Raw genomic sequence first — 11,724 nt, forward strand, 5'->3', positions numbered from 1 at the left:
CTACATGGCACAGGGAATCTCCTGAAAAGGGAGAATTGTAGAAACATTCTCCACTTTTAGATGGAACGTTCCACAAAAATGTATGATTACTCAAGGCACAGCTAAATTAGAGTTGTTCCTTCAGTGGGAGAAGCTAGTAGATACCACACTGAAGGCAAAATGCAAATCTGCTCTGCCATTCCTTGGAGTTACTTTGGGAGTCAAAAAATGGAGATGAGTGCCCAAGCCAAGATCAGCAATTTCACATCCTTAAAAAAGATATATGGCAGTTAAAAGCCATCATAGGCCACTGGTAAGATTTGTGCCAAGTCTCTTTGTGAATTGCAGTCTGGTCCAGATCTATAAAATGGTATGCTGTGAACTCTTCAACTCGTGTATCCCTGCAGAAGCTCAAAAATAGTCTCTGCTTTGTGAGCATTGGTGGCTTTCGCACGTATCATATGAATTCTTCATTTAGCACTAAATTTCTTCATGGTGTTTATGTTTCCCTAGTGGGTTCAAGTGTGGATCCAGTGAGCTAATATAAAAATTGATCAACATTTTTTTATTCCCAGTTGCTTTCCTCAAGACATGACATCTTCTTAGGGGCACATACCTACTGCATTTACTTCCCCTGAGACTGGATCTTCATATGGATATCCCTTTAATAATCCACTCCAGGAATGTCCAAGGACCTAACTATTTATCTGGGCCGTTAACAATGGACTTTACATTACTAAAGTGATATATCAGGAAATAACAGAGTAATGTGCTCTATTACAATGAGCACTGACTGGAGCTTAACCTACTACATTGAACATACAATAATGTGAGTTGTCAAAAATTTTTCGTAGATATGGTGAATGGCTACAACACTCCACTGGATATTTCCAGCTTATAAATTACAGGATCATTCTTCTTTTCAGAGAGCAATCTTGGAGGTAACATCTCACTAGAACAGTGCTTAAAATAAAAAAAGGCAAAAACAAAACTAGAAAAAACACAGCAGGTGGGACCAGTTCTGTTTTGATAATAGGTTATGGTCTCATAAATTAATTTTAGTTGTCGATTGGATGTGACATGTCCATTTCACAAATAACTCTTCTTGGCATGTCCCATATTATGCACTTTTGGCCCAGAAGTAACCAATAGAATGATGGTAAAATCGTGTCAGAGAGATACAACTTTCCCTTCAGTGAGGTGATAAGTGTTCACTAAATTTCAGTAATAGGAAACAGTTGCCATTCAAAGGGCAAGAAAAAAAAAATTAAAAAAAAGTTTCATTTCAAACTCTGGATACAGAAATTACAAATTATTTTAATCAGCCATGAGATGATCATAGATATGTAACTGTATAGACATTGTAACTCCAAAATTGAAAAAGACTGTTGTCCTGAAAACAGATTGCCGGTATATGGACTCCACTCTTCAAGACACTTCTGAAATCTCCATTAAGCTTTATCACTTGGCTGGCCACCTTTTTCTTTTTTTAAGTTCAAGTTAACTTTCAAGATATGGAATATGCTGCCTTTGTGTCACTTCTACTTTACAAATTTAACTTGAGTACATTTCTTTAGCAAAACACCAATTAAATAAAGGAACCTAGTTCCAGTGGTGGTAGGGGACAGATTTAACCTTCATGCCTCTGTAACACAGAGCAAAATAATTGAGGAGATGGATATAGAGGTTGCGCCAAAGCATAATATTCATAAGAATATTTTAATTACTATATTACCCATTCACATTTCTAGTCTAAAGGAAAGTCTATACGGTGTCTTAAAAGACTCTGGAAGTCCCCTCAATGCCTTAGGCCTGTATCTTAAGCTCTCTTACAGAAATGTTAGCATGTGGTGAATAGATCAAGATGATAATTACACTCTATCATTCTTTTGTTCTAACTCTTTGGAATCCATTGTCAACATCATACCAAGGATTTCTGGCATATCAACTTCATTTATTGTGGAAGAGCTTTGATTTCTGGTTTTAGATCACCAAATGAGTAACCAAGAAGAACCTCTTCTGGCTGCTAAAGCAAGAACACCAAACTGTAATCTTTAACAAGTTGACCATATTGCTGTATTCATTAGATATAAAATTATATTATACCTCCATAATCTAACACCATGAGAAACTATTCCAAAACATCATTCAGAACTTGTAACATCATGCAAGATTTAGTATGAAAGTCCACTACTTCTGAGTATACTGGAATCTGAGTCTAATTTTAGTTGGGGGAGATAATGAGGATTTATGAGACTACAGTATGAGAAAATATACTATTCCTTGCAAAGTCTGTCATTGGATCATTAAGTAAAGCTTATATTGCCTCTTTAAGTGGGGGGCGGGAGGGGGGTTAAATACTGCATCTGCTGATGAGGGAAGGTTAGTAAGAATTGGGGTATGGGTGACTTCTAATACATCTAGCCCTCCCATACACCGTCATTTAAATTCTCAGGGTGCCACTCTTTTCCTAGCAAATGGTTTAACTTACACTTTAAAAAACTTTGAAAAATCTAAGAGTTCAACTTGCATAATTTGGCAGCTTGAGGGTTTGAACTTTGATTCCTGGATAATTCAACCCTTTGACAACTAAGATAGATCATCTACGTCCAGTCAAATAGTATTACTGGTGATTAGACCATACTTTACTCAAATGTTTGAGACTTTGAATTTAAGTTCTTTATTTTTTGAACCCTCTAATTTAGTTAGAAGTAGTCAATATACACCAAAGTGCTGTTTTTTCCATTTCCCTCATACTGTTCTTTGGCAGAAGCTATTCAGTCCCCTGAAAACTTATGTTCAATGGTCAAGGATCAGTAAGTATTAATTTAACAGACTCTTTTGCCCCTGCATTCCAAAACCTACTATATTCACGTACTTTAATTGCTAGTCAGATCCTTCCATCCTTCTAAATGAAAACAAACAGAAAAAAAAAAAAGAAAGGAAAAAACAAAAAGAATGGAAGAACAGGAAAGAAAAAGATAAGCAGTCTCAGAAACTGATTTTATGATGGTCTATTGCATGCCATCACCCACTTTTGGTGCCTATTTTTACATTACTCAGAGTTCTTAGTTACACAATTCACTATTGTTTGTTTAATCTGGATCAACATTTATTGCAAGATTTTATTTAGCTACAGTATTGCTAGAGGAAAATTGTCTTGTAGCTTGTTCAGACAGTAACCATATTAATATTGCGGGGTACCGTAAGCTATGACTCAATAGGTGTTGTCCCAGGACACAGATTCTGAAGTTCACCTAACTGACTTAGGCTATGGTGTGTCCCACTTCTGCTACTACCACTCTCATAGTGTGGAACATTTTCTGAAAATAGATTTTCTGAAAACCTGCTTTTTCAGGTTAAGGTCAGATTAAGTCTTGTGACTGTACCCTCATTATCACGAGATTAGAGAAGTCAATATTTATCTTCTATTTTAAAGATTAAGGATTCAAAATGTGGAAACCATTTCCCCATTTGAGGAATAATCAAAATATATGGGGTCATAATAAATTATGTTAAATGTTCAAAGGTAATGAGGCAACTCCTTAAAGGTAAGTTTTAGATTAAGTATTTTACTGAAATAATTGCTTGATGTTTTAAAAATGTCGGAGTGTTCTTCAGAAATAAACATTACAGACAAACTATAATAGCTTTATTAAACAAGTTCTGGAAATAAAGAGGAAAATGGCCAACAACTCTATACATAGAGACAAGAAAAGAGAATCTATAGAAAAATAAATGTAATTCAAAATATCTCTTTCACATATATTTAAAAAAATGTTCAATTTGCTCAAAATAAGAGAAATATAAGTTAAAACTTGGCTAAGAACTTTTCTTTCTTTCTTTTTTTACCAAGCACATTGTCAATAGTCCAAAACTTTAATGATTTTGGTGAGACTGAAGGAAAATAGGCACTCTCATACATTGCTAGTGAGAATGCAGAAGAGTCCTACCCCATGGAGAGGTTTTAATCTTTGATCTAGCAAACTATTCCAAAGATATACTTGTAGCATTATGAAAAAAAATGCACACAAGGATATAAAAAATAACACAAATGTTCATGATTAGGTTGCTGAGTGAATACTTTCTGGTACATACATATAATGGAGTGCAGTACAGCTTTAAAAAAGATGCGAGAAATATCTCTACATACTAATTTGAAGTCATCTCTGAGGTTTAATGTTAAGAAGTGAAACAAAAAACAGTGATGGGACTTTGTTTACTAAATAAGGCAATCTTCAAACTTTATTTGCAAGATAATGCAGCAGAAGACATAGTTTGAGGGAAGTAATGGCTTTACTGCCTGCTGGAATGCAAGGAATAATATAGAATTCGCAAACAATGTGCTGTATCTGGAATGCATCATGCCAGAACAGCGTGGAACTCAGGCTGTACCTGATTTCTGGTTGTACCAGGAGACAATTAGAAAAAGGATATCAATAACTGATATAGGCTGCTCCATAAACATTATGTCCTACTGATAAGAGCCTAAACACACATTAGCACTTTGGAAGTAGTATATATTACTTACAGAAAGAATGGGACAGCATAAAACAGGCAAGCAGTTTTCCTGGCTCCAAAACTGCCCAGGCAGAGATGATAAATCTTCCACACACACCCTGCTTGGTGTTGTGGGTGAGGAACTTAAATGGGATAGTCATGGAACTTGCTGGTCATGCTCCCCTGCCCTCGGCTTCTGGAAACCATCCCAGTAAATATAAAGAACTCTTCCACACCTGCCCTCTACATGGCTTCGTGGGTGAGGGACTCAACAGGAGCCTACTACTGCCGGTCTTCCCTTGTACAGGTAGTTTCATTTAGGTGGGCTGTAAGCTATGCAAGCTTAATGCTATGTGTGGTATCCATTAGCATCATAGCTGAGGAGACAGAGTAAAATCCCTCTCTCAGCTATTTTATACCCTGAACCTCTGTGACAAATTGTATCTTTTTAACCCTGCTAACAAACATCAGGATTTAGTGCAGGTTGTATTTTGTTCTGAGGCATAAAGTTGCCAGCAAAAGGAGGAATGAAGGACACCATGGCTGCCTAGCTTGCCTGAAGGACTGCCCTTCCCAAGGATCTTTGACTACTTGGGGTTATTTTTGGGCAGAATGTTGTTGCTGTTGTGTGCCATCGAGTCAATTCCACACTCATAGCTACCCTATACGACAGAGTAGAAATGCCTCACAGGATTTCCAAGGATGTAAATGTTTACTGAAGCAGACTGCCACATCTTTCTCCCGTGGAGCAGTTGGTGGGTTTGAACTGCCAATCTTTCAGTTAGTAGCCAAGTGCATAACCATTGCACCACCAGGGCTCCTTGATCAGAGTGTCTGTGCAATTTTCGTATGTCCAGATCAGAAGTCAAGGCCAGGAAAAATTCTGATACCAGATAAAAGCAGGATATAGGGCCAGTTACAGTCAGGTTTTAGTGGTTGAATAAAAAAAATTAATGAACATGAAGAATTTTCAAGGGACCCTGACCATTTATACATAAATACAAATATTTTTTGATACATACACAAATACACACACACACAAGCACACAAATATATTCATATACCCACTTACATTTAATTATAAAAAAAGGAGAATCATAGATTCTATTAAGTTACCTGTAGGAGGGAATAACTAGAATGGGGAGTACATGAATAAAATAGAATATAGACTTCTCAGAAAATATTTTTTTGTTAGAATTGACATTGAAACATGAAATATATTTCATAATTTCATAATTGTAATACAGATTTGGAGCCCTAGTGGCGCAGTCGTTAAGAGCTATGGCTGCTAACCAAAAGGTTGGCAATTCAAATCCACCACCTGCTCCTTGGTAACCCCATGGGGCAGTTCTACTCTGTCCTATAGAATCACTATGAGTTAGAACCGACTAGACAGCACTTAACAACAACAACAATACAAATTTAATTTTAAAAGGAATCCCTAAAATTAAAAACACTAATGATAATAATAATAAAGTAAGCGAACACAGAGAAGAAATGTTACAAGTGAATTTAACTCATCATTTTGACTGTACATTCCTAATGGAATAAAATCTAGGGACTGAAAAAACTTCACCAGATCTCAGTGGACTATTTTCATAAGAATATTGTTCGTGTCAGTGTTTTTCTTTTTAATTTTTCATGTTTTTGTTCTGAGACTGTTGCAATTATAGTTTAAGATAAAACATATGTGTAATTGTGTTTTGTCGTTGAGAATAGCGATTTCTCATCCTGGCGGTGGAGGGGAGGAGAACATATGTAAGACTTATCTGGTTATATAAGCCTCTGACATTCTGAATTCAGATTGGAAGTATCAATATTAACAGTTGAGGTAACTTGTCTTTAAGCTATATAATCCCTCATTCTGTTCAAACCATGATAAAACCAGAAATGAGAGCATCCCTAGCACACTGATTAAGATTGCTATTTATTATTTTACATTGAAAGTAACCAGGTCACTTTGGAGAAACAATTCTGTTTGGATCTGGAGTGGAATTGTGTAAGGTAATTTCAGAATATCTTGACATAATAGAAAGCAAGAAAGTCATCAAAGTTATCATGCCAAGAGAATCCAGGAGCACACTGAAAAAGCTTTTACTGGCCAATATGGGATAATTCAAGCATCAAAAAGTATACCATGTTTTTATGTAAATATCATATGCCTTCTGCCTTTGTTTGCCAACAGTGCCCTCTCCCTGAAAGGTATTTGCATAAAAGCCTCTATGCCAATTTTTTTTTTAGTATTGCTATTAAAAAATTAGCAAAGAGGGCTTACAATAATACCTCACTGGGGGAGGGCGAATTTGGCAAACAAACATAGAAAGTACATATTATTTGCATAAAAATACAGCAATAACACTGTGGATTAATATATATCAAATACGTTTTCTATCCAGGACTTCTTAATGCATCTCACAGAAATCTAACTGGTCATTTTCATCTTCGGAAAATGAAAGAAAATTGATACATGATTTCAAAAACCCGTACAAGAGAAAGAATCAATCATTTATTGTGGCTTTTATTCAATATCTAAGCCAACTTAACTGAACAGTTGATGAATAGAAGTTTCTTTTATAGAAATATTCTAGATAATATGATAAAAAAGGACAGAATTAGAATATAAAGATTTTTGTAACTCCTTGGAACCCTGGTGACACAGTAGTTAAGAGATCAGCTGCGAACAAAAAGGTCGGCTGTTCAAATCCACCAACCAGTCCTTGGAAACCATTGGGGGCAGTTCTACTCTGTCATATAGTGTCACTATGAGTCAGAATCGAATTGATGCCAATGAGTTTTTTTAAATAAATTAATGGATCCAGGCACTGGTCACCAGTGTTTCATATCACAAAAAATTGACAGCCAGACTTTTCCTCCTGATGGAAGTACACAATATTGTCTATACCAAATAACATTGAAACTGAATCTGATTAAGCCTCTTTAACTAACTTCCAATTTATTGTCAAGTAGTACAAGGGACAAAAGAATATGTGAAAAAGCACCATGGGATTATAACCAAGACAATTCAGACCATGGAAAATCCTACATGACAGCCTGGATTTTTCAACAACACATCAATAATAAAACAATTGCATGAAAATAAGACAGAGAGAGGCAGTGCTTGAATACATAGTGAAGTTGTGTTTGTAGAGCAAGATTACTGTTTGAAAGACATGAAAAAGTGGAGACGAAGACTACAAGTTGGCTAAGGCCTACCTACCAATCCCTCTTCCTATCCCTTTAACCACCGTTTCCCTGGAATCTATCTTAACTTAAAGGACATCCAAAATATGAGTACATCCTCGCCTAGAAAAAGAAAATAGACATTGATTTATTTTCCTTCACATCATTCCTCAATCAAATGTGCTTCTGCTTAAGAGTCTGGGCACTGCTACTGTCCTCTTGGTTTCCATACACTGTGTAGATTAAGAACAACAACCAAACTCACTGCAGTTGAGTTGATTCCAACTCATAGCAACCCTATAAGACAGAGTAGAACTGCCCCATAGCAATGAGGTACTTCCCTTGAAGATAAGATTCATATATGAAAATGCACTGGAAAGAAAACCTATCTTTTTCACAGTGGGGGTGATTATAAAGGTAAATATATAGTATTGTTTAAAACAGAATTGTGAAGAATGAGGTTAATGTAAAACTAAAAATAGGCTAAGAATATATTTAATAACATTTTCAGGCAAAGGATATTCAACTCCTAGGGACATTTTAAAGAGAAATGGTTAAACATCCTTAAAATTCACTTTTATATAATGTTGTGTGGTTATGCACTTACTGTAATACCTCCTTATCATAGTAATTTATAACAAGCTAAAATAGAATATGATATTCTTTCTCAGTGTACAAAATGATACATACAGTGTGACATATCAAGAGGTGGAGCTATAACAACAACTAATCATTATACTAATTTATATATGTTCTTGCAGGAGTCGCTATAATTCTTTAAACCCCAAAACCAAACCCATTGCCATCGAATCGATTCCTACTCATAGCAACCATAAAGGACAGAGTAGAACTTCCCCGTAGGGTTTCCGAGGAGCACCTGGTGGATTTGACCTGCCCACCTTTTGGTTAGCAGCCATAGCTCTTAATCACTATGCCACCAGGGTTCCCTTAGTTTCTTTAGTAATTACTTATCAGTAACTACCACAGGCCAGAGAACAATCCCTGTCTCTGCATTACGTGTCTTTGTCTCATCCTCCATTCTCAATTCTCTTATGCCTTGCACACACAACATTTTGCCATACTAAAATATTTCTAGTTTCTTGTATTTGATATCTTTATAGTATCCTTAGACTAGGTTCATGAATCTTCCTTTCTCCTTAATGCCATTCTTCCCTCCTGTCTTCTATCCCACAATCTAAATGGCAAATATTTACTCAACTTTTCAAATTCAACTCTAGAAAACATTTTGTATCATACTCTCCCCACGAGGAAAAAAAAAAAAAAGATCACATCCTCCTTTGGACTGCCATTATGTAACAATGTAGACTTTATTTAGGCACTAGTAAAACTTTATCAAACTGATGCTTAGCACATCTGTCTCCTTATTTTAATGATCATGATTAAGAATAGAGTCAAATAATTGATTGTTGAGTGCACACCGTTGTTTAGCTATGGTTTTCTGTTAGACTACTGCATCAGTATAAACAGGTTGTTTCTTTAAGATTCAGATGCCAAGATTTCTTAATCAGTGTTACGTAGTTTAGGGATAATGTAAGATTTATGAGCACATTGTGAGAATTATGTTTTCACCTATGTCAAGCTAATCCTAAGAATGTGTGTACCAGATAATGTTGAAATATCACTCTAGAGCTGTCCTGACCAATAAAAAATGTTTCTAGAGAATTGAATTTCCAGAGCTACCACATTATAAGATTTAAATATCCAGTTTTTAACAAAATATCATAAGACGTACAAAGAAAGACAATAGGATAGTTCACACAAAAGAACAAAATAGAGTAACTGAAACTGTCCCTACGGAAGCATAAATTAGGGAAGTTTTAAAAAAAGACTTTAAGACAATGATATTAAGATGGTCAAAGAACTAAAGGAAAACATGGACAAAAGGACTGAAAGAGATTAAGGAAAAATGCATGAACAAAAGATGAATATCAGTAAAAACATACAAACTATACAAAGGAACCAGACAAACACTGGAGCTGAAAAGTATGACAACTGAAATGAAAAATTGACTATAAAGCTCAACAGCAAATTGGAATAGGTAGAAGAATCAATAAACTTGAAGATAGGTGTTAGGTGCCGTCAAGTTGGCTAGAACTCATGGAAACTTGTGCATTTTGTTGTTAAGTGCCATCACGTCAGTTCAGACTCATAGTGACCCTATGTGCAACAGAACAAAAAAGTACTCGGTCCTGTGTCATCCTCACAACTGTTGCTGTTTGAGCCTATTGTTACAGCCACTGTGTCAATCCATCTCATTGAGGATCTTCCTCTTTTTTGCTGACCCTCTACTTTACCAAGTATGATGTCCTTCTCCAGGGACTGGTCCCTCCTAATAACGTGTCCAAAGTATGTTAGAAAAAGACTCATCATCCTCCCTTCCAACGAGCACTTTGGCTGTACTTCTTCCAAGACAGACTTGTTCGATCGTTTGGTAGTCCATGGTATATTCAATATTCTTTGCAAACAGCATAATTCAAAGGCATCAATTCTTCCTCCGTCTTCCTTATTCATTGTCCAGTTTTTGCATACATAAGAGGCTATTGAAAATACCATGGCTAGAGTCAGGTGCACCTTAGCCATCAGGATGACGTCTATCCTTTTTAACATTTTGAAGAGGTCTTTCGCAGCAGATTTGCCCAATGCACTGCATCTTTTGATTTCTTGACTGCTGCTTCCATGGGCTTTACTTGTGGATTCAAATAAAATTTAATTCTTAACCACTTTAATATTTTCTCCAGTTATCATGACAATGCTATTGATGCAGTTGGGAGGATTTTGTTTTCTTCCTGTTGAGGTGTAATCCACACGGAAGACTATAGTGTTTGACCTTCATCAATAAATGCTTCAAATTTTCTTCCCTTTCAGCAAGCAAGGTTGTGTTATCTGCATATTGCAGGTTGTTAATGAGTCTTCCTCCAATCCTGATACTGCATGCTTCTTCATATAGTGCAGCTTCTCAAATTATTTGCTTAACATACAAATTGACTAATTATGGTGAAAGAATGCAAGCCTGATATACATCTTTCCTGGTTTTAAAACATACAGTATCCCTTTGTCCTGTTTGAAAATCTGGTTCTTGGTCTATGTATAGGTTCTACATGAGCACAATTAGGTGTTCTGGAATTCCCATTCTTCCAAATGTTATCTATAAACACAGTTCAAAGTCTTTACGTAGTCAATAAAACACAGGTAAACATCTTTCTAGAATTCTCTGCTTTCAGCCAAGATCCATCTGACATTGGCATTGATATCCCTGGTTCCAAGTCCTCTGCTGAATCCAGCTTGACTTTCTGCCAGTTCCTTGTTGATGTACTGCTGCAACTGTTTTTGAATTGTCTGCAGCATAGTTTTATTTGCATGTGATATTAATGATGTTGTTCGATAATTTCCACATTCTGTTGGAACATCTCTCTTTTGCATAGGCATATGTATGGGTCTCTCCAAGCAGTTGACCAAGGTTCTATGTTCCAAATTTCATGGCATCGATGATTGAGTGCTTTCAGCATTGCATTCATTTGTTGAAATACCTCAACTGGTATTTTATCAATTCCTGGAACATTGTTTTCCGCCAATGCCTTCACTACAGCTTGGACTTCTTCCTTCAGTACCATCAGTTCTCGATCCTATGCTACCTCCTGAAAAGGTTGAGCATGGACCAGTTCTTTTTGGTACAGTGACTCTGTGTTCTCCTTCCATCTTCTTTTTATGCTTCCTGTGTTATTAAATATTATGCCCACATAATCCTTCAATATGTCTACTTGAGTCTTGAATTTTTCCTTCAGTTCTTTCAGCTGAGAAATGCTGAGCATGTTCTTCCCTTTTGTTTTCTAACTCCAGGTCTTTGCACATTTCATTATAATACTTTACTTTGTCTTCTCCAGCCACCCTTCTAAATCTTCTGTTCAGCACTTTTACTTCATCATTTCTTCCATTCACTTAGCTGCACTATGTTCAAAAGCAAGCTTCAGAGTTTCTACTGACATCCATTTTGGTCTTTTCTTTTTTTTTAATGATCTCTTTCTTCATGTATGAGGTTCTTGATGT

The sequence above is a fragment of the Trichechus manatus genome, unplaced genomic scaffold (assembly GCF_000243295.1).
Source record: "Trichechus manatus latirostris isolate Lorelei unplaced genomic scaffold, TriManLat1.0 scaffold00013, whole genome shotgun sequence".
Lineage (NCBI taxonomy): Eukaryota > Metazoa > Chordata > Mammalia > Sirenia > Trichechidae > Trichechus > Trichechus manatus.